A 25,963-nucleotide genomic window follows, 5' to 3' on the forward strand; every position below is an offset into this window, starting at 1 on the left:
GTTGACAAGAACTGAACAGATTAACTTTCTCACCAACCCAAGTCGATGGCAGGGGTGTAGGCGCTATCGCGCCTCTAGTCAGGCATCTGTAAAGCAAAACAATGACAGCTGGTACATAGGACACATAATTATCTATCATAATTCATGACTAGTAGAGTTACTTTGCTTACACTCAATTATTTGCTTATAGGGAATGTAAAGACGGTTATGGGTAGGAAGTTGTGATTTGCATGGCCATAAGTAGTCTGAAATGGCTCCAGAGACAGGTGATGAAACATATTTGGGCTTCAACAAGCATGAGACAGGAATATATTGGGAATATTGGCTAATGGATGATTATTGTTGGAATTGTTATGATGTAAAATCTAATACTTTCCTAGTCTAGTGGTAATCAACTTTTTGGGTCATTATAGCACCGATCACATCTTGCTCTGCCAATAATGCCCAGAAAGAACGGTCTCATATGCATTTTAAATGTAGGCATATTATCAGAAAGACAAATTTTATATAAGTACTCACTTTGGATATTGGTTCCTGGTTGGGAACCACTGGCCTAATCTATCTACATAAGCCACGTTAGGTCATGACTTTGTCTATCTGTTCCTTTCATCCCAATTGTCATCTCATTTGATTGGCGTAAACAAAGGATAGGGGGATTTTCCACCATAAAACTTATACCAGTCATATAATTTCTTAAAGCGAGTGATCAAGAGCACCTTCAAGCTGAGGAACATACCGTGCATTCGGAAAGTATTCAGACCTCTTTGATTTTTCCACATTTTGTTACGTTAAAGCCTTATCCTATAATGGATTAAATAATTTTTTCCCCTCGTCAATCTACACACAACACCCTATAATGACAAGGCAAAAAAAGTTTTTTCGTAATAAAGAAATAAAGAAATAAATGATTTACTTAAGTATTCAGACCCCTTGCTATGAGACTCGAAATTGAGCTCAGGTGCATCCTGTTTCCATTTTGTTCTTTTTTTATTTCACCTTTATTTAACAGGTAGGCCAGTTGAGAACAAGTTCTCATTTACAACTGCGACCTGGCCAAGATAAAACAAAGCAGTGCGAAACAAACAACACAGAGTTACACATGGAATAAACAAACGTACAGTCAATAACACAATAGAAAAAAAGTCTATATACAGTGTGTGCAAATGGAGTGAGGAGGTAAGGCAATAAATAGGCCATACTAGCGAAGTAATTACAATTTAGCAAATTAATACTGGAGTGATAGATGTGCAGATGAAGATGTGCGAGAAGAAATACTGGTGTGCAAAAGAGCAGAAAAACAAAAACAAATATGGGGATGAGGTAGGTAGTTGGTTGGATGGGTTATTTATAGATGGGCTGTGTACAGCTGCAGCGATCGGTAAGCTGCTCTGACAGCTGACGCTTAAAGTTAGTGAGGGAGATATAAGTCCCCAACTTAAGTGATTTTTGCAATTCGTTCCAGTCTTTGGCAGCAGAGAACTGGAAGGAAAGGTGGCCAAAGAGGTGTTGGCTTTGGGGATGACCAGTGAGATATACCTGCTGGAGCGCGTGCTACGGGTGGGTGTTGTTATCATTGATCATCCTTGAGATGTTTCTACAACTTGATTGGAGTCCACATGTGGTACATTTAATTGATTGGACATGATTTGAAAAGGCACACAGTTGACAGTGCATTGTCAGAGCAAAAACCAAGCCATGAGGTCGAAGGAATTGTCCGTAGAGCTCCGAGACAGGATTGTGTTGAGGCACAGATCTGGGGAAGGATACCAAAAAAACTCTGCAGTATTGAAGGTCCCCAAGAACACAGTGGCCTTCATTATTCTTAAATAGCAGAAGTTTGTAACCAACAAGACTCTTCCTAGAGCTGGCCAGACGGAAGCCACTCCTCAGTAAAAGGCACATGACAGCCAGCTTGGAGTTTGCCAAAAGGCACCTAAAGGACTCTCAGACCATGAGAAACAAGATTCTCTGGTCTGATGAAACCAACATTGAACTCTTTGGCCTGAATGCCAAGCGTCACGTCTGGAGGAAACCTGGCACCATCCCTACGGTGAAACATGGTGGTGGCGGCATCACACTGTGGGGATGTTTTTCAGTGCCAGGGACTGGGAGACTAGTCAGAATGGAGGGAAAGATGGGCGTTGCTATGGTGACCAGTGAACTGAGATAAGGCAGAGCTTTACCTAGCAAAGACTTGTAGATGACCTGGAGCCAGTGGGTTTGGCGACGAATATGTTTGCGAGGACCAGCCAACGAGAGCATACAGGTTGAAGTGGTGGGTAATATATGGGGCTTTGGTGAAAAAAACGGATGGTACTGTGATAGACTGCATCCCATTTGCTGACCGGAGTGTTGGAGGCTATTTTGTAAATGACATCGCCGAATTCAAGGATTGGTAGAATAGTCAGTTTTACGAGGGTATGTTTGGCAGCATGAGTGAAGGATGTTTTGTTGCGAAATAGGAAGCCGATTCTAGATTTAATTTTGGATTGGAGATGCTTAATGTGAGTCTGGAAGGAGAGTTTACAGTCTAGCCAGACACCTAGGTATTTGTAGTTGTCCACATATTCTAAGTCAGAACCGTCCAGAGTAGTGATGCTGGTCGGGCAGGCGGTTGCGGGTAGCGATTAGTTGAAGAGCATGCATTTAGTTTTACTAGCATTTAAGAGCAGTTGGAGGCCACGGAAGGAGTGTTGTATGGCGTTGAATCTCATTTGGAGGTTTGTTAACACAGTGTCCAAAGAAGGGCCATAAATATATTTAATGATGTTACGTTCCCAAGTTTCTGTGTTGTTTTGGGTTTGTATGTGTGTATTTCAGGAAATGGTTTCCTGGATTCCAAGCAGCTGATTGGTCGGTCCCATCGATGATTGGAGCTCTGAACCCTCCCTCTCGTCAGGGGAAAACAGCTGTTTTCAATTACCAACTCCTTCTCCAGCTGGATAAAAGCCAGTGTTCCTTTGTCAGGAGAAGAGAGAGCTTCTTTGAAGTCCTGTTTTGGTTTTTGCCTAGTAACAGTTTTATTGAAAGTATTTTGTTGCTGCTATTTCTGAGGTATGTGTATGCCTAAAGGACTGTGTTTTTGATTATTGAAATTGTTCACTTTGTTAGTAATTATTCTGTTTTTGTTCACAGGGGGGGAAGGTACCTTGGGAGTGCTTAGACAAGAGGCCTGCGGGTGTACATAACCTGTAGTATTTACTGTCTATGCACACTATGTAAGACCTGGGTGGACCACACCCTGTATTTTAGTTAGCGCGCCAGGAGGTGCTAAAAGGTTAGGTAAGTAGTGGGTAGGCAGGTAAGGTAGGAGAGGGGGCTCTTTAACTTGAACTTTCTTTGCTTTGGTTCCGTCCAGCCCCTTTTCCCCACATCAGTGTTAAGGAAATAAATTCCCTGTAAACGGTAATATTCTCTGCCTCTGGCATCCTTACCCGCACCTACAATCACATACCTCTTTCACTCCACGGTGAGTTGAGTGTAGCAGGGTGTTGCGTTCCCCCCTCCAAGAGGCGTACGTAACAAATGAATAAATATAGTTTCTCCTTCTGATTTGCTTTGGGGTCTGTTATTGAAGAATAACATCAACTGCTAACATTATGAAGAAAATATGGAGTCATTTGGAAAGTTCATAAGACATGCATCGATGTGATGTTTAGCAATGCAATCTAAGAAATGGAATGTCCTCATTTCAGGAAGAGCTCATGATGTCTGGGTGCAGTTTTGCAGCTGTGAGCTGGAACCTGTCACCCTGGTCTGCCGCAAACAGTAGTTTCAGTGGACATCCTGCGCCAGTTTGCAGCCCTGCAGCTGGAGTGTGGTGTGTCTTTGAGAGTGATTACCTTGGCTTTCCATAAATCCAATACATGCTGGAAGTTATTGTATTTTAAGTTGGAAATCAAACCATACATGCAAGTGTTTTTTACTATGAGGAGTAGTTAATCTCCACAGTTGAGCTCTCCCGGAAGCTCACAAATGAGTCATCCCTAATAATTTTGTCTCATTGTTTTAGAAAAAAGGTCATCAAATTATTGCAGCTGATGCACTATTTGGGCTCCCCATGAAAATATTGTCTGCTACCAGAATTGACTGCTTTGTAGGAGGAGCATCAGACATTTTGAAGAAGGGGCTGTGTCTCTCATTCGGTTAGTTTCACTAGCCCTCTTCTGTGTGACTTGTGTGACACGTTTTTTCACTCATGCTTATTCACTTTATTTTACAGGGGTACCCAGAATTTCAAGCCGGGGATGCGCTGCGATCCAAAACCCAGAAACTGGATATAACTGGTGTGTTTTGGATGGCGTGCAGGCACGTGCATCCACTGAAGTTCCTGAACCTGAAAAGAGGAGAGAAGTATGTGGATGGATGCTTCAGATGTGTAGCTGATTTATAGCTGATGTATTTTAGTTATATATGACATTGTCTACAATGACTGATGTTGAACTGACTTTTCCGACTTGCAAATGCTGCTGTTCTTGCTGGGGGGCCTGCGAGGAATGTAGGGACCGAACATCACATTTCTTCACTATGACATTGCTTGCTAGCTGAAGCCTCATTTACAGGTTAAATTGCTAGGTCAATCTATGTTAGCTATAATAATACATTAGATAATGTATTGAAATTTTAACCACCACAATGTAAGTTTCATGAATTGCTTGATACGGTTTTATGAATAGCTTGAATCGGATTCCGCCATACCTGCTTTGTAATCATGAGTAATGTTTTACACAAATTCTAAAAAGAACTGCTACACTAAATTATTTTCACATTTAGATAAACAGTCCCGATCTGAAGGTTGGACACCACATTTGCAGTCCAGGACTTTCATGCCATGCTCATAATGCTGACTGTCAGGTAATTAAACCTTTTATTTATCATTTATTCTGTTAAACACCACTTTAGTTGCAGAAAGTTACGCTAAGTGTTAAGAAACAGCTAGTTGTAATTTGTCCTAGTCCTTTAATTAATCATCACCCATTGTAATGCTCATTGGTTTCTGATTGTACATTAAGTTTCAGGTCACTGATGGTACCAAGTATTTGACTGGTAGTGGGCTTACTGACGGATAACAGATGGAGCGGTTGTGGTCCAACCTTAGAACATTTGGGAAGAGCACAAAAGAGATACCATCTCATCGTATTGATGCCCTCACCGATACCTTCTAAAATGCTGCCAGAGTCAGAGAGAAACAAGATATAAACGTTAACAGGAAATCAGTTAGGTATTGAGATGATGTTAATCAAATCAAATCAAGTTTATTTTATATAGCCCTTCGTACATCAGCTAATATCTCGAAGTGCTGTACAGAAACCCAGCCTAAAACCCCAAACAGCAAGCAATGCAGGTGTAGAAGCACGGTGGCTAGGAAAAACTCCCTAGAAAGGCCAAAACCTAGGAAGAAACCTAGAGAGGAACCAGGCTATGAGGGGTGGCCAGTCCTCTTCTGGCTGTGCCGGGTGGAGATTATAACAGAACATGGCCAAGATGTTCAAAATGTTCATAAGTGACAAGCATGGTCAAATAATAATCAAGGCCAGGTGGACTGGGGACAGCAAGGAGTCATCATGCCCGGTAGTCCTGACGTATGGTCCTAGGGCTCAGGTCCTCCGAGAGAAAGAGAGAAGGAGAGAATTAGAGAGAGCCAAGATTTTCAAAATGTTCATAAATGACAAGCATGGTCAAATAATAATCAGGAATAAATGTCAGTTGGCTTTTCATAGCCGATCATTAAGAGTTGAAAGCAGCAGGTCTGGGACAGGTAGGGGTTCCATAACCGCAGGCGGAACAGTTGAAACTGGAACAGCAGCAAGGCCAGGTGGACTGGGGACAGCAAGGAGTCATCATGCCCGGTAGTCCTGAAGTATGGTCCTAGGGCTCAGGTTCTCCGAGAGAGAGAGAGAAGGAGAGAATTAGAGAGAGCATACTTAAATTCACACAGGACACTGGATAAGACAGGAAGTACTCCAGATATAACCAACTGACCCTAGCCCCCCGACACATAAACTACTGCAGCATAAATACTGGAGGCTGAGACAGGAGGGGTCAGGAGACACTGTGGCCCCATCCGATGATACCCCCGGACAGGGCCAAACAGGAAGGATATAACCCCACCCACTTTGCCAAAGCACAGCCCCCACACCACTAGAGGGATATCTTCAACCACCAACTTACCGTCCTGAGACAAGGCCGAGTATAGCCCACAAAGATCTCCACCACAGCACAAACCAAGCGCCAACCCAGACAGGAAGATCACGTCAGTAACTCAACCCACTCAAGTGACGCACCCCTCCTAGGGACAGCATGAAAGAGCACCAGTAAGCCAGTGACTCAGCCCCTGTAATAGGGTTAGAGGCAGAGAATCCCAGTGGAGAGAGGGGAACCGGCCAGGCAGAGACCGCAAGGGCGGTTCGTTGCTCCAAAGCCTTTCCGTTCACCTTCACACTCCTGGGCCAGACTACACTCAATCATATGACCTACTGAAGAGATAAGTCTTCAGTAAAGACTTAAAGGTTGAGACCGAGTCTGCGTCTCTCACATGGGTAGGCAGACCGTTCCATAAAAATGGAGATCTATAGGAGAAAGCCCTGCCTCCAGCTGTTTGCTTAGAAATTCTAGGGACAATTAGGAGGCCTGCGTCTTGTGACCGTAGCGTACGTGTAGGTGTGTACGGCAGGACCAACTCGGAAAGATAGGTAGGAGCAAGCCCATGTAACGCTTTATAGGTTAACAGTAAAACCTTGAAATCAGCCCTTGCCTTAACAGGAAGCCAGTGTAGGGAAGCTAGCACTGGAGTAATATGATCAAATTTCTTGGTTCTAGTCAGGATTCTAGCAGCCGTATTTAGCACTAACTGAAGTTTATTTAGTGCTTTATCCGGGTAGCCGGAAAGAAGATCATTGCAGTAGTCTAACCTAGAAGTAACAAATGCATGGATTAATTTTTCTGCATCATTTTTGGACAGAAAACTTCTGATTTTTGCAATGTTACGTAGATGGAAAAAAGCTGTCCTTGAAACAGTCTTGATATGTTCGTCAAAAGAGAGATCAGGGTCAAGAGTAACGCCGAGGTCCTTCACAGTTTTATTTGAGACGACTTTACAACCATCAAGATTAATTGTCAGATTTAACAGAAGATCTCTTTGTTTCTTGGGACCTAGAACAAGCATCTCTGTTTTGTCCGAGTTTAAAAGTAGAAAGTTTTCAGCCATCCACTTCCTTATGTCTGAAACACAGGCTTCTAGCGAGGGCAATTTTGGGGCTTCACCATGTTTCATTGAAATGTACAGCTGTGTGTCATCCGCATAGCAGTGAAAGTTAACATTATGTTTTCGAATAACATCCCCAAGAGGTAAAATATATAGTGAAAACAATAGTGGTCCTAAAACTGAACCTTGAGGAACACCGAAATGTACAGTTGATTTGTCAGAGGACAAACCATTCACAGAGACAAACTGATATCTTTCCGACAGATAAGATCTAAACCAGGCCAGAACTTGTCCGTGTAGACCAATTTGGGTTTCCAGTCTCTCCAAAAGAATGTGGTGATCGATGGTGTCAAAGGCAGCACTAAGGTCTAGTAGCACGAGGACAGATGCAGAGCCTCGGTCTGACGCCATTAAAAGGTCATTTACCACCTTCACAAGTGCAGTCTCAGTGCTATGATGGGGTCTAAAACCAGACTGAAGCATTTCGTATACATTGTTTGTCTTCAGGAAGGCAGTGAGTTGCTGCGCAACAGCTTTTTCTAAAATTTTTGAGAGGAATGGAAGATTCGATATAGGCCGATAGTTTTTTATATTTTCCGGGTCAAGGTTTGGCTTTTTCAAGAGAGGCTTTATTACTGCCACTTTTAGTGAGTTTGGTACACATCCGGTGGATAGAGAGCAGTTTATTATGTTCAACATAGGAGGGCCAAGCACATGAAGCAGCTCTTTCAGTAGTTTAGTTGGAATAGGATCCAGTATGCAGCTTGAAGGTTTAGAGGCCATGATTATTTTCATCATTGTGTCAAGAGATATAGTACTAAAACACTTAAGTGTCTCTCCCGATCCCAGGCCCTGGCAGAGCTGTGCAGATCCAGGACAGCTAAGCCCTGGAGGAATACGCAGATTTAAAGAGGAGTCCGTAATTTGCTTTCTAATGATCATGATCTTTTCCTCAAAGAAGTTCATGAATTTATTACTGCTGAAGTGAAAGCCATCCTCACTTGGGGAATGCTGCTTTTTAGTTAGCTTTGCAACAGTATCAAAAAGAAATTTTGGATTGTTCTTATTTTCCTCAATTAAGTTGGAAAAGTAGGATGATCGAGCAGCAGTGAGGGCTCTTCGATACTGCACGGTACTGTCTTTCCAAGCTAGTCGGAAGACTTCCAGTTTGGTGTGGCGCCATTTCCGTTCCAATTTTCTGGAAGCTTGCTTCAGAGCTCGGGTATTTTCTGTATACATTTACATTACATTTACATTTAAGTCATTTAGCAGACGCTCTTATCCAGAGCGACTTACAAATTGGTGCATTCACCTTATGATATCCAGTGGAACAACCACTTTACAATAGTGCATCTAACTCTTTTAAGGGGGGGGGTTAGAAGGATTACTTTATCCTATCCTAGGTATTCCTTAAAGAGGTGGGGTTTCAGGTGTCTCCGGAAGGTGGTGATTGACTCCGCTGACCTGGCGTCGTGAGGGAGTTTGTTCCACCATTGGGGTGCCAGAGCAGCGAACAGTTTTGACTGGGCTGAGCGGGAACTGTACTTCCTCAGAGGTAGGGAGGCGAGCAGGCCAGAGGTGGATGAACGCAGTGCCCTTGTTTGGGTGTAGGGCCTGATCAGAGCCTGAAGGTACGGAGGTGCCGTTCCCCTCACAGCTCCGTAGGCAAGCACCATGGTCTTGTAGCGGATGCGAGCTTCAACTGGAAGCCAGTGGAGAGAGCGGAGGAGCGGGGTGACGTGAGAGAACTTAGGAAAGTTGAACACCAGACGGGCTGCGGCGTTCTGGATGAGTTGTAGGGGTTTAATGGCACAGGCAGGGAGCCCAGCCAACAGCGAGTTGCAGTAATCCAGACGGGAGATGACAAGTGCCTGGATTCGGACCTGCGCTGCTTCCTGCGTGAGGCAGGGTCGTACTCTGCGAATGTTGTAGAGCATGAACCTACAGGAACGGGTCACCGCCTTGATGTTAGTTGAGAACGACAGGGTGTTGTCCAGGATCACGCCAAGGTTCTTAGCACTCTGGGAGGAGGACACAATGGAGTTGTCAACCGTGATGGCGAGATCATGGAACGGGCAGTCCTTCCCCGGGAGGAAGAGCAGCTCCATCTTGCCGAGGTTCAGCTTGAGGTGGTGATCCGTCATCCACACTGATATGTCTGCCAGACATGCAGAGATGCGATCCACCACCTGGTTATCAGAGGGGGGAAAGGAGAAGATTAATTGTGTGTCGTCTGCATAGCAATGATAGGAGAGACCATGTGAGGATATGACAGAGCCAAGTGACTTGGTGTATAGCGAGAATAGGAGAGGGCCTAGAACAGAGCCCTGGGGGACACCAGTGGTGAGAGCACGTGGTGCGGAGACAGATTCTCGCCACGCCACCTGGTAGGAGCGACCTGTCAGGTAGGACGCAATCCAAGCGTGGGCCGCGCCGGAGATGCCCAGCTCGGAGAGGGTGGAGAGGAGGATCTGATGGTTCACAGTATCAAAGGCAGCCGATAGGTCTAGAAGGATGAGAGCAGAGGAGAGAGAGTTAGCTTTAGCAGTGCGGAGCGCCTCCGTGACACAGAGAAGAGCAGTCTCAGTTGAATGACTAGTCTTAAAACCTGACTGATTTGGATCAAGAAGGTCATTCTGAGAGAGATAGCAGGAGAGCTGGCCAAGGACGGCACGTTCAAGAGTTTTGGAGAATACCAGGATACCAGGGAGCTAGTTTCTTATGACAAATGTTTTTCGTTTTTAGGGGTGCAACTGCATCTAGGGTATTGCGCAAGGTTAAATTGAGTTCCTCAGTTAGGTGGTTAACTGATTTTTGTCCTCTGACGTCCTTGGGTAGGCAGAAGGAGTCTGGAAGGGCATCAAGGAATTTTTGTGTTGTCTGAGAATTTATAGCACAACTTTTGGTTGGGGTCTGAGCAGATTATTTGTTGCGATTGCAAACGTAATAAAATGGTGGTCCGATAGTCCAGGATTATGAGGAAAAACATTAAGATCTACAACATTTATTCCATGGGACAAAACTAGGTCCAGAGTATGACTGTGGCAGTGAGTAGGTCCAGAGACATGTTGGACAAAACCCACTGAGTCGATGATGGCTCCGAAAGCCTTTTGGAGTGGGTCTGTGGACTCCAAAAATTAGAATATGATCTGCTATGACTACAAGGTCCGATAGGAATTCAGGGAACTCAGAGAGGAACGCTGTATATGGCCCAGGAGGCCTGTAAACAGTAGCTATAAAAAGTGATTGAGTAGGCTGCATAGATTTCATGACTAGAAGCTCAAAAGACGAAAACGTCTTTTTTTTGGTAAATTGAAATTTGCTATCGTAAATGTTAGCAACACCTCCGCCTTTGCGGGATGCACGGGGGATATGGTCACTAGTGTAACCAGGAGGTGAGGCCTCATTTAACACAGTAAATTCATCAGGCTTAAGCCATGTTTCAGTCAGGCCAATCACATCAAGATTATGATCAGTGATTAGTTCATTGACTATAACTGCCTTTGAAGTGAGGGATCTAACATTAAGTAACCCTATTTTGAGATGTGAGGTATCACGATCTCTTTCAATAATGGCAGGAATGGAGGAGGTCTTTATCCTAATGAGATTGCTAAGGCAAACACCGCCATGTTTAGTTTTGCCCAACCTAGGTCGAGGCACAGACACAGTCTCAATGGGGATGGCTGAGCTGACTACACTGACTATGCTAGTGGCAGACTCCACTAAGCTGGCAGGTTGGCTAACAGCCTGCTGCCTGGCCTGCACCCTATTTCATTGTGGAGCTAGAGGAGTTAGAGCCCTGTCTATGTTGGTAGATAAGATGAGAGCACCCCTCCAGCTAGGATGGAGTCCGTCACTCCTCAGCAGGTCAGGCTTGGTCCTGTTTGTGGGTGAGTCCCAGAAAGAGGGCCAATTATCTACAAATTCTATCTTTTGGGAGGGGCAGAAAACAGTTTTCAACCAGCGATTGAGTTGTGAGACTCTGCTGTAGAGCTCGTCACTCCCCCTAACTGGGAGGGGGCCAGAGACAATTACTCGATGCCGACACATCTTTCTAGCTGATTTACACGCTGAAGCTATGTTGCGCTTGGTGACCTCTGACTGTTTCATCCTAACATCATTGGTGCCGACGTGGATAACAATATCTCTATACTCTCTACACTCGCCAGTTTTAGCTTTAGCCAGCACCATCTTCAGATTAGCCTTAACGTCGGTAGCCCTGCCCCCTGGTAAACAGTGTATGATCGCTGGGTGATTCGTTTTAAGTCTAATACTGCGGGTAATGGAGTCGCCAATGACTAGGGTTTTCAATTTGTCAGAGCTAATGGTGGGAGCCTTCAGCGTCTCAGACCCCGTAACGGGAGGAGTAGAGACAAGAGAAGACTCGGCCTCAGACTCCGACTCGCTACTTAATGGGGAAAACCGGTTGAAAGTTTCTGTCGGCTGAATGAGCGACACCAGTTGATTATTCCTACAGCATTTCCCTCCAGAAGCCATGAGAAAGTTGTCCGGCTGCGGGGACTGTGCGGGGGGATTTATACTAACGTTACTATCTGTACTTACTGGTGGCACAGACGCTGTTTCATCCTTTCCTACACTGAAATGACCCTTGCCTAACGATTGCGTCTGAAGCTGGGCTTGCAGCACAGCTATCCTCGCCATAAGGCGATCGTTCTCCTGTATATTATGAGTACAGCGACTGCAATTAGAAGACATCATGTTAATGTTACTACTTAGCTTCGGCTGTTGAAAGTTCTGACGAGCCATGTCCAGATAAAGCGTCCGGAGTGAAAAAGTTGAATGAGGGAAAAAAGTTGTGATCTAAAAATATAAACGGTAATTAAAAAGAAAAAAAAAACGTAAAGTTGTCAGCTAGCAAAGTTAATATCATTTTGCAAAAATAAACGCGGATGTATTTTAAACAATCTGTTCAACTTCATGTGTTATAGCACTGGCAATACAACTCTGTCAGCAGAAGGCCATGAAGGAGAAAACCAAGGAGAAGTTGGTGTGGCTAGACAGCATTCCAGGTTAGATTCTATATGTTTTGCGCATAATTTGTTTATATGTAAGGATCCTTTTCTGCCCATTCGGTCAGATGAATTGGAAGCATGGCTTCAGTAGCTGGAGGCAAGGCTTTCTTCTACAGAGCTCCTCTTTATGAAATGGTTTGCCAATGTGACAGAATCAGACTGTCTCAACCTTCAAGTATAGACTGAAGACTTCAATCTTCTGTCAGTCCTATGATTGAGTCTGGCCCATGGGTGAAAGGTACTAGCCCCCACAACGTCCTTTGCTGGTACAAGCCCACCCTACATCAGTTATAGGTGCTGTGAGGTTAAGAATTGTCTCCTGTCCTTCCAAACTTAAGTCCGTCACATTAACGATTACCTTTCAGCCATTCAAATCATCTACCTTCTCGGTGCCATTCTTGTATCTTTAACACTGGCACTCATCAGAAGTTAAAGTGAACCGAGGTGGGTTGGCCGAGTACTTCAATCTGGCCATCCCAATCCCTGTACAGTTATTTGCTTTCCTAGGGAATTGTTTAATGTTTACCTTAAATCCTACATCTTGATCTTCTTTGACTCCTTATTTTGTTAGTCACTCATCAGTGAATTATAAAGTTTATCTTTTACTTCTTATTAATGACAATGGCGTCATATAATTAGTACCGACAGGTGGTGGATTTGGATGTATCAGAAAGGTTTCAAAGACTAGGATGCAGCTCAGAGCCCCCACTCTTCCCAAAAACAGCCAACCCTCTCCTGCCCTTAGTCGGTCTGCTAGGTACCACCCCATACTCACACTTCTAGGAGCACACACAGTGATGAACGGTCGGGATAGGAAATTTTCGTTTAAGGAGGTAACCCCCGGACCCTGTTGGTTCTCGGTTCTTCTCCAAACTATGTGTGATCAGCAGTGCTTATATGGGTACATACCTTCTTGCAGTGGGTAATGTGGACCCAAGTGACTCTCTCAGCTATTCTAATGGCAAAGGCGGTGGTTTAACAGAATCTGGTATGGGCCTTCCCAACGGGGCTGCTTCCCGTCTATTCTCCTCAGGGACTGGATCCACCCCCAGTCTCCTGGTTGGATTGAGTGAATCACCTTCTGTCATTCACCCATTGAACACAATCTTGGACATACGGGTTTGGTTACCAGAAAGTCTTCTCATGGGTTCTGCTAGTATAACTTCAACTTCTATGTCTACATGTTCTGGTCCCTAACTCTGGCATTTTATTTGTTCTACCTGATTAGCTAAAATGTCATCCATTATTTAAAGACATATATCCTAGTAAACCAACTCTAGGGATAATATCTTGACCTAATATTTTAGCTTATTTATAAAAAATAAAATAGGCCACTAGGCCCTCATCCCTCCGGTTGATACCTGGCTCCGCCCATGTATCAATCTTGCTGCATCTAAACAATGACTTAGGTAAAATAGAGAGGTTCCCTTTGCCAAATTCCTCTTTTGTCAACGGCCCCCATCTTAACCCATCTAGTAACTTCCTTTTCTCAATAGGGGGGCGCCATTTTCACTTTGTAAAAAATCGTTCCCAAATTAAACTGCCTCGTACTCAATTCTTGCTCGTACAATATGCATATTATTATTACTATTGGATAGAAAGCACTCTCTAGTTTCTAAAACCGCTTGAATTATATCTGTGAGTAAAACAGAACTCATTTTGCAGCAAACTTCCTATCAGGACGTGAGATCTGAAATCGGGGGCTCTGTTCCAGGGTCAGCCTATTAACTTCTCACGAGTCACCAACCCTGATCCGGTAGCACCCCCCACCCCCCACCCCACTGAGTAGCATAGCTAGCATAGCGTCACAAGTAACTTGTAGCATCTAAATATCATTAAATCACAAGTCTAAGACACCAGATGAAAGATACAGGTCTTGTGAATAAAGCCACCATTTCAGATTTTTAAAATGTTTTACAGGGAAGACACAATATGTAAATCTATTAGCTAACCACGTTAGCAAAGGACACGATATTTTTACTCCCAACAGCTTTTTCCTGCGTCAGTAGCTATCACTAATTCGACTAAATAAAAATATATATAGCCACTAACCAAGAAACAACTTCATAAGATGACAGTCTGATAACATATTTATGGTATAGCATAGTTTTTTTTTGGAAAAACGTGCATTTTTCAGGTATAAATCACAGTTCTACATTGCAGCTGCAATCTGAAATAGTGCTGACCCAGCCAGAACAATTACAGAGACCAACGTCATATAACGAATTACTCATCTTAAAACATTTCAGAAAAATACACAGCGTACAGATATTGAAAGCCCAACATCTGGTGAATCCAAACAATATTTCAGATTTATGAAATGTTTTATAACGAAAACAAAATGTAGCGCTAAATTAGCATAGCTATACCAGGCAGATTCGGCTAGGCGCCCACGGCCAGTTCACATGCACAACAGATATGATATAACATCGTAAATTGGGTCTTACTATGGCTGATCTTTCATCAGAATGTTGATCAAAGTGTCCTTTGTCAAGATGAGTCGTTGGTTCCGTTCAGAATTGTTCCTTGCCCACTCCATTTAGCACAGGTACCGGTCGAGTGGCACGGATCTCAAACGTAAATAAATTCAGACAATGGAACACCACAAAACTCCCGAAAAAATTCAAATAATCTGATTAAACTATATTGAAAAAACATACATTACGATGATCTGGTCACATGTATCAAACAAACTTCGAGACGGAGATAGTTTTCATCCATAATGGCCGCAAAACAGAAGACAATCGCAGCTATAAGTCGCACGATTTAGACAACCGGAAGTTGTCGGTCACGCCAAAGAATTAGCTCTCATTTCACGTCAGTCCCAGATAAACAAGATATTTTTCCTCTGACGTCCTCTTGACACCCAGAGGAAGGCCAATGAGGTGTGTTTCGGGTCATAGGGGGCACGACCATATATAGGCAGAGCGTTGAAGCTGGCATACACATCTTGCTTTTTTCTTCTTGGTCATGGAAAGTGCTGTCAAATGACTTCTGTATCACTCAGAGACAAAATTGAAACGGTTTTAGAAACTAGAGATTGTTTTCTTTCCAATGGTATTATTTATATGCATATAGTAAGAGCAATAATTGAATAAGAGGCAGTTTAATCTGTAGAGCAAATTATGCTAATGGGAAAATAGCACCCCCTGTATTCTCAAGAAGTTAATTTGCATGGAATCTATGGGTCTACATGCACTGCATACGCCTTCCCCTAGATGTCAGTAGGCAGTGAGAATTGGAATGGGGTGTATAGCTCTATCTGAGGCCGAATAAGACCTGTTGGAATGACGCGACCACTCTTTCCTTTCTTCACCATGGCGCGAAAGGGTCACCTGGATTGCGTTCTGAAAAGCTTTCGTTATCGACGTTAGATATCTCCGGCTCTGATTTTATTTGATATATGTGTTAAAAACATCATAAACTAGTTATATTAAACCGACTTATATCAGTTGATTGCGATTTTCGGTATTTTCTTTGTTATGCGTTCTGGTGAGTTGGACACTTCCGTGCCGCATGGCCAGCTTTGTTAGCTAAATCGACAGATGAAGACGACGTTCTACAACCGAACAACGATTATTCTGGAAAAAGGACACCTTGTACAAGATTCTGATGGAAGCTCATCAAATAGTAGGAACCATTTATGATATTATTTTGTATTTCTGTCAAATGTTTAGACTATATTCCGCCCAGATTTCGGGCGCTGTCTCGCTATAACGTAAGCTGTATGTCGTACTAAGGTTATTTTTAAAAATCTAACAACGGTTGCATTAAGAACTAGTGTATCTTTCATTTGCTGTCCAACCTGTATTTTTTAGTAAAGTATATGATTAGTTATTTGATTAGATGATGTGAGTGTCAGAAATATATCCGGATTATTTTGTACAGTTTGGCTAGTATTCACATTGTTCAACCACGAATTGTACCGCTAAATATGCACATTTTCGAACAAACCATAAATGTATTGTGTAATATGATGTTATAGGACTGTCATCTGATGAAGTTTGAGAAGGTTAGTGAAAAAATGTATATCTTTTGCTGGTTTATTCGCTATCGCTAACGTGCCTTGAATGAATGCAGTTGTGTGGTAGGCTATTGTAGTAAGCTAATATAATGCTATATTGTGTTTTCGCTGTAAAACACTTAAAAAATCTGAAATATTGGCTGGATTCACAAGATGTTTGTCTTTCATTTGCTGTACACCGTGTATTTTTCATAAATGTTTTATGATGAGTATTTAGGTATTTCACGTTGGTTTCTGTAGTTATTCTAGCTGCTTTGGTGAGACTTGTGATGGTGGCTGCAATGTAAAACTATGATTTATACCTGAAATATGCACATTTTTCGAACAAAACATATGCTATACAATAAATCTGTTATAAGACTATCATCTGATGAAGTTGTTTCTTGGTTAGTGACTATATCTTTATTTGGTCGAATTTGTGATAGCTACCTATGCAGTAAAAAAATGGTGAAAATATGCGGTTGGGTCTTTTGCTATCGTGGTTAGCTAATAGAAATACATATTGTGTTTTCCCTGTAAAACATTTTAAAAATTGGAAATGATGGCTGGATTCACAAGATGTGTATCTTTCATCTGGTGTCTTGGACTTGTGATTTCATGATATTTAGATGCTAGTATTTACTTGTGATGCTAGGCTATGCTAGTCAGCTTTTTTACTGATGAGGGTGCTCCCGGATCCGGGATGAGTACCAAGTAGAAGTTTTTAACTGGGGCTCGAAGCTGACTCCCTCAGTAATTCTGTGTCTATACTAACTTCCTCCTTCAAGTGAGAATCTGTGTGTGGCTTTCCGCCAGCCCTTTTTGCTTCCTCTTCTGCCTTTCTGTTCCCAATGCTGACGTAGTCAGTGCCTTTCGTATGTGCTTCGCATTTACAAATCGCTACCTTCTCTGGTAATAAGACTGCTTCTAGCAAATTCAAAATTAGCTGCGCATGTGTAATGTGTTTACCTGCCGTAGTGATCACACCCCTGTTTCTCCACTGAGCTGCAAATATATAGACGGTGTTAAAAGCATAAGCACTATCAGTATGTATCGTAATGCATTTACCCTTCCCCAATTCCCAAGCCCTGGTAAGGGCAACAATTTCAGCTTGTTGAGCAGAGTAATTCTTTGGTAATGCTCCAGCTTCCAACACCTCAGTAAGAGTCACTATTGCATAACCAGTGGCATTTGAGCCAGCTGGGTTCTTTCTAGAAGACCCATCAACAAACATAGTAATTTCAGCATCTGGCAAAGGCAAATCAGTTAGATCTGGTCTGGGGAGAACTACTTTCTCCGTCTCTGCTACATAGTCATAAACTGATTCTCCGCCTCCCTTGTCCATATAATTTTGTCTTTTGCTGCCATAGTCCTACCATAGATCAAATCACTAAGTATCCCTGCAAAGTGTGGGACCCATGCCCTACAATAGTTTATCATTCCCAGAAAACTCAATGATTCTGGATCACCACAGATGCCATATATCCCTGTCAACTTTCTACTTATTTAAATAAAAATCTTCTAATAATTAAATAAAGCCAAAACGAATGCTAAACATAGCATATGTTTTCTGTACTAATGAAATCTCTCCTTCGGGAGTCCACTGTATTTTATCTAACAATAACATGGACTAATCTTAAATCAGTCTCATCAATAATTTGATATATGTTGCATTATCTAAACAATGACTTAGGTAATATTAGTAAATTATCCTTATGTCTGACCTTATCATGTAGGAGCGCCCTTTTCATTCTCCTCTTCTCCCTGGGGCGTTCGTTCATGTCTATCCTGTATCAATTCTCTGTCAAGTGCCTTGTCTACAGTTATCTGTGCTGCTTTGTATGGTCTTAGATATACAGTGGGGCAAAAAAGTATTTAGTCAGCCACCAATTGTGCAAGTTCTCCCACTTAAAAAGATGAGAGGCCTGTAATTTCATCATAGGTACACTTCAACTATGACAGACAAAATGAGAAAAAATTCCAGAAAATCACATTGTAGGATTTTTTATGAATTTATTTGCAAATTATGGTGGAAAATAGGTATTTGGTCACCTACAAACAAGCAAGATTTCTGGCTCTCACAGACCTTCTTTAACTTCTTCCTGGCTAGTCTTTCTTCCATTTAAAGGGGTATCAACCAGATTCCTTTTCCAATGGCTTCCTCAGGCTGTGACCAGGCTTTAGACATAGTTTCAGGCTTTTATTTTGAAAAATGAACGAGATTTTTCAAAAGTAATCAGGTGTCCTCTGAATAGTTCCTGCGCGTGAGGGGAGCTCTCCATTTTCTTTTTCTCTCTTATTGAATAGGTTACGGTCGGGTTGAAATATTATCGATTATGTTTGTTAAACAACCTGAGGATTGATTATAAAAAACATTTGACATGTTTCTACGAACATTACGGTTACTTTTTGGCATTTGTCAAACGGAACCAGGTTTTGGTTTTCTGAACATAACGCGCAACCCAAATGGCGTTTTTTTGTTATAAAAGTAATATTTATCGAACAAAAATAACATTTGTTGTGTAACTGGGAGTCTCGTGAGTGCAAACATCTGAATATTATCAAAGGTAAGCGATTAATTTTATTGCTTTTCTGACTTTCGTGACCATGCTAATTTGGGGCTAGCTGTTGTAGCATTGATTGATACACTCACAAAAGCTTGGATTTCTTTCTCTGTAAAGCATATTTTCAAAATCTGACACGATAGGTGGATTAACAACAAGCTAAACTGTGTTTTGGTATATTTCACTTGTGATTGCATGATTATAAATATTTTTAGTAATATTTTTGAATTTGGCGCCCTGCAATTCAGTGGTTGTTTAGGAAAATGATCCCGCTAAAGGGATCTGTGCGCAGAGAGGTTAATTAACCATTTAAGTTATCCTATTCGTACAAAAATCCCTGTCCTATCTCGCAACACCTATTTAAATCCGGCTTTAACAAACCTTGCAGGCCTTCACAAAGGTGGCCAGATCTATTAAGCTAGTTTTATTTCATGGTAGTGCACATGTACCTCAGGTCATTGCGGACCTGCACAATTAGTTAACTATTGACGTACACAAAGTGACGCTTGGTGATATCTTAAATCATTCCCCCAAATTTGTGAATAAAGATTACTGACCTTGTCTTGAAGACTGGGAAAAGCAATGTAGGTTGAATCTCGTCACCACTTCTGTCGTGTACCAGTTCACCACTGGCCTGAAATAAACCCTCAATTCAGAGGTCAGGTCTTTGTCTTACGGATCCTGGATCCGCCCGTGCATGGTTTTCAGCAGTTCCTTGGGACGACAGAGGCAGGTATTGAGATCCGGCTTCGAAGGACCAATTGTCACGAGAATTATGTTCTCAGTGTTCATAAACCCAATTGTATCAATTACTCAGCCTGAAACCCAGTATTTGTAAGAAACTGGTTGGAATGATTCAGACGGAGGCCGTTACAATAGTCAGATAATTTATTTACGAGAGCGCGCTGCCTATCATTTCCTGTACATTGGTCTATATACCTCACATTTCATCATAAATGTCCCTCTCAGATACAATGGCAACATAGTTCACAAGTCTTCTCCTACTCACACGTTGTCTGCCACCTGTTAAACAATCTACTACAAGCCCAAGGTCTTTCCCCTCCCTGGGTGGGGAGACTTCCATCCCTGTTATCAGTTTCACAGTGGTCACAAGTTGTCTGCCACAGTTCCTTGCCTACTAACAGTCCCTCTTTCTTATGGACAAACATTCTTCATCAGACAGGATATAATTCTGTTAGTTATAATTCTACGTTAAATGTATACATCATTTAGTCATTATTCATAAAATTCCCATAGCAAAAATACATTTGATTTGATGATGAAATCCTTACTGTGGTTCCACTGACAATTTGATGTTTTAGTCAAATTCCTAACATTGTCTATAATATTTTTCTCTCGCTTGTGAGTAGGGGTGTTTTGGTGACAGCGGCGGTCTTGAAGGCTGTCAAATTCCATGTGACCATTTAGTCACGGTAATTAGGCTTTTCCTAGTACTGATGGTCGTTAGTAGCCTACCAAACTTGCTAACTGCCTGGTACTCAGCACTCTATTGTCCCTCTAATCACTCTGACATCAATGCAAATGTAGTAAAAAATCTAATCAAACACTAAATGAGAGCCCATGAGCTCATGTTGTGCAACATTTCTATGGGCTATGCATTTGCGCAAGAAAACAGAATGATGGCCTCTAATAAAAAGAGGGCCCATCAGCTTCAATAGGCTAGAACTACGATATTTATTTCTCAACTAATATTAAGCACATTACTCATCTTTACAACAGGAGTATAGCCTACCTGGCTGGCATGAAAATGAACCACAGGAGAAGTGTCCTCTATTTGTTATTTAAGTGTGGAGATGACATGTCTTTTTTCCCCTTGTCCCTGTTTCGCGACAGTTGCATGATAACGGTCCCTTCTAAATCAAAATGAGACAAGATTAAATCAAGAATAGTGTGATGGGTGACAATATTAGCCTATCACTTGTGAAATATATATTATCTCTTGTGACTGATGCCCAGCGTAAGTCAAGAAACAATGCCTTTTTTGCAACCTTTTTCGAATCATAGTTTAACTCCATGTAGCCTAGCCTATATGTTTTGATAAGGCCAAATAACTTCTTAAAATGAAGCAAATTAATCCGCTTTACAACGGGTGTAGAGCCTAAATGGCATACATACGCAGCGCGTAGGTTCAGTTTGGGAAGATAATTTTCAGCATAGAAATGCACCTTTATAATAACGTTCTCATCTTTTGCGTCAGGCTCATTACTTAAAGTTTTTGGGATGCTAGGGGTTTTATTAATTTGGAATCTATCTCATCCAAAGCAAGCCAAGTGATGCTGCATAACATGTGCCTTAGGGCAGCGGAGGAGCGGCACCTTATAGAGGCAGACCTACACAATGGCCTTTTTTATTGCCAGAGAGAGCTGATGCTTTTTTGAGAAGGCCCTTGTTTCTCTTGGGCAGTGTGAGGCCGAGCCAACACACTTTCACCTGGTTGCCATTAGGAACATCTTCCATTAGGAATACCCCCCCCCCCCCCCCCCCACACACACACACACAATTGTCTCAAGGCTTAAAAATACTCCTATTAACCTGTCTCCCCCCCTTCATCTACACTGATTGAAGAGGATTTAACAAGTGACATCAATAAGGGATGATAGCTTTCACCTGGATTTACCTGGTCAGTCTATATCATGGAAAGAGCAGGTGTTCTTACTGTTTTGTATACTCAGTATCTACAGTACCAGTCAAGTTTGGATATACCTACTCATTCAAGAGTTTCTTTTTTTTACTATTTTCTACATTGTAGAATAATAGTGACGACATCAAAACTATGAAATAACACATATGGAATCATGTAGTAACCAAAAAAGTGTTAAACAAATCAAAACATATTTGAGATTCTTCAAAGTAGCCAGCCTTTGCCTTGATGACAGCTTGGCACACTTTTGGCATTCTCTCAACCAGCTTCATGAGGTAATCACCTGGAATGCATTTCAGTTAACAGCTGTGCCTTGTTAAAAGTTCATTTGTGGAATTCTGTTCCTTAATGTGTTTGAGCCAATCAGTTGTGTTGTGACAAGGTAGGGGTGGTATACAGAAGATAGCCCTATTTGGTAAAATACCAAGTACATATTATGGCAAGAACAGCTCAAATAAGCAAAGAGAAATGACAATCCATCATTACTTTAAGACATGAAGGTCAGTCAATGAGGTCAATGTCAAGAACGTTGAACGTTTCTTCAAGTGCAGTCGCAAAAACCATCAAGCGCTATGATGAAACTGGCTTTCATGAGGACCGCTACAGGAAAGGAAGACCCAGAGTTACTTCTGCTGCAGAGGATAAGTTCATGAGAGTTAAATGCACCTCAGATTGCAACCCAAATAAATGCTTCACAGACACATCTCAACATCAACTGTTCAGAGGAGACTGCGTGAATCAGGCCTTCATGGTCGAATTGCTGCAAAGAAACCACTACTAAAGGACACCAATAAGAGACTTTCTTGGGCCAAGAAACATGAGCAATGGACATTAGACCAGTGGAAATCTGTCCTTTGGTCTGATGAGTCTTTGTGAGACGTGGAGTAGGTGAACGGATGATCTCTGCATGTGTGGTTCCCACCTTGAAGCATGGAGAAGATGTGATGGTGTGGGAGTGCTTTGCTGGTGACAGTCAGTGATTTATTTAAAATTCAAGACAGACTTAACCAGCATGGCTACCACAGCATTCTGCTGCAATATGCCATCCCACCTGGTTTGCACTTAGTCCCACTATCATTCGTTTTTTAACAAGACAATTACCCAACACACCTCCAGGCTGTGTAAGGGCTATTCGACCATGAAGTCCTGCATCAGATGACCTGGCCGCCACAATCACCCGACCTCAACCCATTTGCGACGCTTTGGGATGAGTTGGACTGCAGAGTGAAAGAAAAGCAGCCAAAAAGTGCTCAGCATGTGGGAACTCCTTCAAGACTGTTGGAAAAGCATTCCAGGTGATGCTGGTTGAGAATGCCAAGGGTGTGCAAAGCTGTCATCAAGGCAAAGGGTGACTGCTTTGAAGAATATAAAATCTATTTTGATTTGTTTTAACACTTTTTTGGTTACTACTTGATTCCATATGTGTTATTAGTTTTACGTCTTCACTAGAAAATAGTAAAAATAAAGAAAAAACCCTTGAATGAGTAGGTGTGTCAACGTTTGACTTGTACTGTATATAAAACACAGTAAATCAAATTATTGACTGCACTGCCCCTTTAACTTGTCTGTCACCAGGCAAGACAAAACTCCACCGATGCAAAACCTGCTGATTTAGAAGGTCTTTGTCGGTTGTATTTTTAACCAGCAACTATCAGGAAATAACGCGGCACACTTTTACAGTGTTAGTTTCATCAGCTGTTGTGATATGATACAAAACACGGGAAACAGAATTTTGACTGCACTGGGCCTTGAATATTACTTTCTTGTGGATATTTTGGCTCAAATTCCCAATGGCATAAGGTCCAACCCCCTGCAGAAAATGCCAGTAAATTCAAATGGAATTTTATTGAAGGTTTGTGACACATGAGATGTTTTCGGTGATGGGTTTTTACGCAAAGATGTTGTCTAAGTGTGATAGCGTCGTCGTATACACGGCTATGGTCTTCCCTGCTGACCTTCTCTGACCAGCCTACTTGTAGGTTGTTCTTTAATTATGCTATTTTGTTAAAATATATCATTGGTTGACTTTTGAATTCCTCCAACAGATCAGAGGAATGACCATTGACGAGGCCATTGCACAGCTTAAGTTCAACGACAAAAAGGGGACAATGAGAGGTGTGTTTTAACACCTCTAATTTATCCTTCTACAACTGTCTACAGCATGCTTTAAATCAAATTTGATCAAATTTTATTTGTCACATGCGCCGAATACAACCTTACTGTGAAATGCTTACTTAGCCATTAACCAATAATACTTTAAGAAGTTTTAAGAAAATAAGTGTTTAGTAAAAAATTGAAAATAAAAGTAACATAATTAAACAGCAGCGGTAAAATAACAATAGCGAGGCTATATACAGGGGATACCGGTACAGAGTCAATGTGTGGAGCACTGGTTAGTGGAGGTAATATGTACATGTAGGTAGAGTTAAAGTGACTATGCATAGATAATAAAGAGTAGCAGCAGTGTAAAAGAGGGGTCTGGGTAGCCCTTTGATTAGCTATTCAGCAGTCTTATGGCTTGGGGGTCGAAGCTGTTAAGAAGCACTTTGGACCTAGACTTGGTGCTATGGTAGCAGAGAGAACAGTCCATGACTAGGGTGGCTGGAGTCTTTGACAATTTTTAGGGCCTTCTGACACCGCCTGTATAGGTCCTGGATGAGGGAAGCTTGGCCCCAGTGATGTACTGGGCCGTACACACTACCCTCTGTAGTGCCTTGCGGTCAGAGGCCGAGCAGTTGCCATACCAGGCAGTGATGCAACCAGTCAGGATGCTCTCGATGGTGCAGTTGTAGAACCTTTTGAGGATCTGAGGACCCATGCCAAATCAATTCAGTCTCCTGAGGGGGAATAGGCTTTGTCGTGCTCTCTTCACGACTGTCTTGGTGTGTTTGGACCATGATAGTTTGTTGGTCATGTGGACACCAATGAACTTAGTTTCCTATTTTTGCAAAACAATACACACCTTTCTTTAGGCTTGTGATATGCTAATGTACTGTAGTTCTATAGTTATACTGACAACATCCACTGGTATGACTTAGTCAGTGTTTGAGCACTGTCTTCCTTTCATGTGATACATTTTTTTATCTTGCAGGCCCAGGAGATGGCAGTCCATAATCAAAGTGGAATACAAGTCCAATTTATATGTTGGTAAGTGTCAACTGTTCATCTTCTTGAAATCTTACACATACACAACCTCTTGTTAGAATCATCTCTAAAAGTATGACAAATTGCCCACGTGTGCCCTAAATAGCATGATTGAATTTCTAATGTAAATTGTTTTAGCAGAAGGTTAGAAAAAGTGATGGTGATGATCATCAAAGGGTGTATCGTGCATTTTAATCACATCCTGACGGTTTAAAATTTAAGTCAATGGAAATGTCTTGATAAATCCCAATAGGGATGTAATTTTAGATACCTGAAAAATGCTTTTCTTCACTTCAGTGGCTGAGTATGATTTATGCAATTGTAATGCAGAAGTTATTATAGATAAACAAATGGAAACTGAAATCTCTTTATTCTGATGTTTGACATTTAAATGCAATTTCCGGAATGAAATTCCACTCACTCACTTATCCCTTTCTCCCTCTCTTCAGTGGAATCATTCTCCAAAAAGGGGAAGTACCTGAAACGTATCTGTTTCCATGGCAGAGGAATGTTTGCGATCATGGATGAAGTTTACTGTCACTACTTTGTCAAGCTGGTGGAAGGGCTCCCAGCTAAGGTGGAACAGAAGACAAGCTGTTCCAGTCGCACCATTATCCACGCACTATAGGGCAACTAATAAACTCTGTTTGGGATTTGATATTTGTTGTAAATAAATCATGTATTATATTTGCTGGATTGTTTCTATGATTCTGGCTGTTCTCATTTAGGATTGATTATGCTGGAAAATCATCCAGATATTGAGACAGGTATGTTTTGTGTTGCAAGATTTATTTTGATTACATCCAGCAGTTGTGTAGTAAAAAAAAAACTTTTGTTACATACACCAGATAGGTGCACTGAAATGTATTGTTTTACAGGGTCAGCTATAGTAGTAAGGTGCCCCAGGAGCAAATTAGGGATAAAGCGCTTTGCTCAAGGACACATCACCAGATTTCAACCAGTAATTTAACTCCATTTTGCAGTAGCTTGGAGGTAGTTGAACTAAATTCAAATCTTGGTAGAGTTTTCAGTAGTTCATTACTTTGTTGTATGTAGTGGTGTAGCTAGCTACTGGAACTACACACATTTTTTGGGGGGCAAAATTAAAATTGCATATGGGTGAAGTAGGCAATCATTTCCTTTTGGGCATCAGACCTGCCTAATTTTTAATAGTCATTCTGTTAACTCTGAATTCAGATGTTATCTGTTGAGATTTATAGTCAATGACATTTCATATTTGAATATGATAATTTATCAATAAGTAGTTTGGATGTAGTAAACTACTTTTTCAAAGTAACTTCAGTTAAGTAAACAATATTTTTCTTAAGGGTAGGTTTCATGTAGCTTAAAGTA

At 41.8% G+C, this 25,963-nt stretch overlaps 1 long non-coding RNA gene across 1 annotated transcript; it reads left to right on the top strand.

Moving 5' to 3' along the window:
- The first annotated feature begins 2,969 nt into the window (after window positions 1-2,969).
- On the top strand, window positions 2,970-25,297 carry LOC139537462 (uncharacterized). The gene is made up of 6 exons (XR_011667542.1): window positions 2,970-3,054; window positions 4,223-4,353; window positions 4,774-4,854; window positions 23,512-23,581; window positions 24,558-24,613; window positions 25,060-25,297. It is a non-coding gene; the product is annotated as an uncharacterized lncRNA (long non-coding RNA).
- The last annotated feature ends 666 nt before the right edge of the window (window positions 25,298-25,963 follow it).

Source organism: Salvelinus alpinus, chromosome 13 (assembly GCF_045679555.1).
Source record: "Salvelinus alpinus chromosome 13, SLU_Salpinus.1, whole genome shotgun sequence".
NCBI classification, from domain to species: Eukaryota; Metazoa; Chordata; class Actinopteri; order Salmoniformes; family Salmonidae; genus Salvelinus; species Salvelinus alpinus.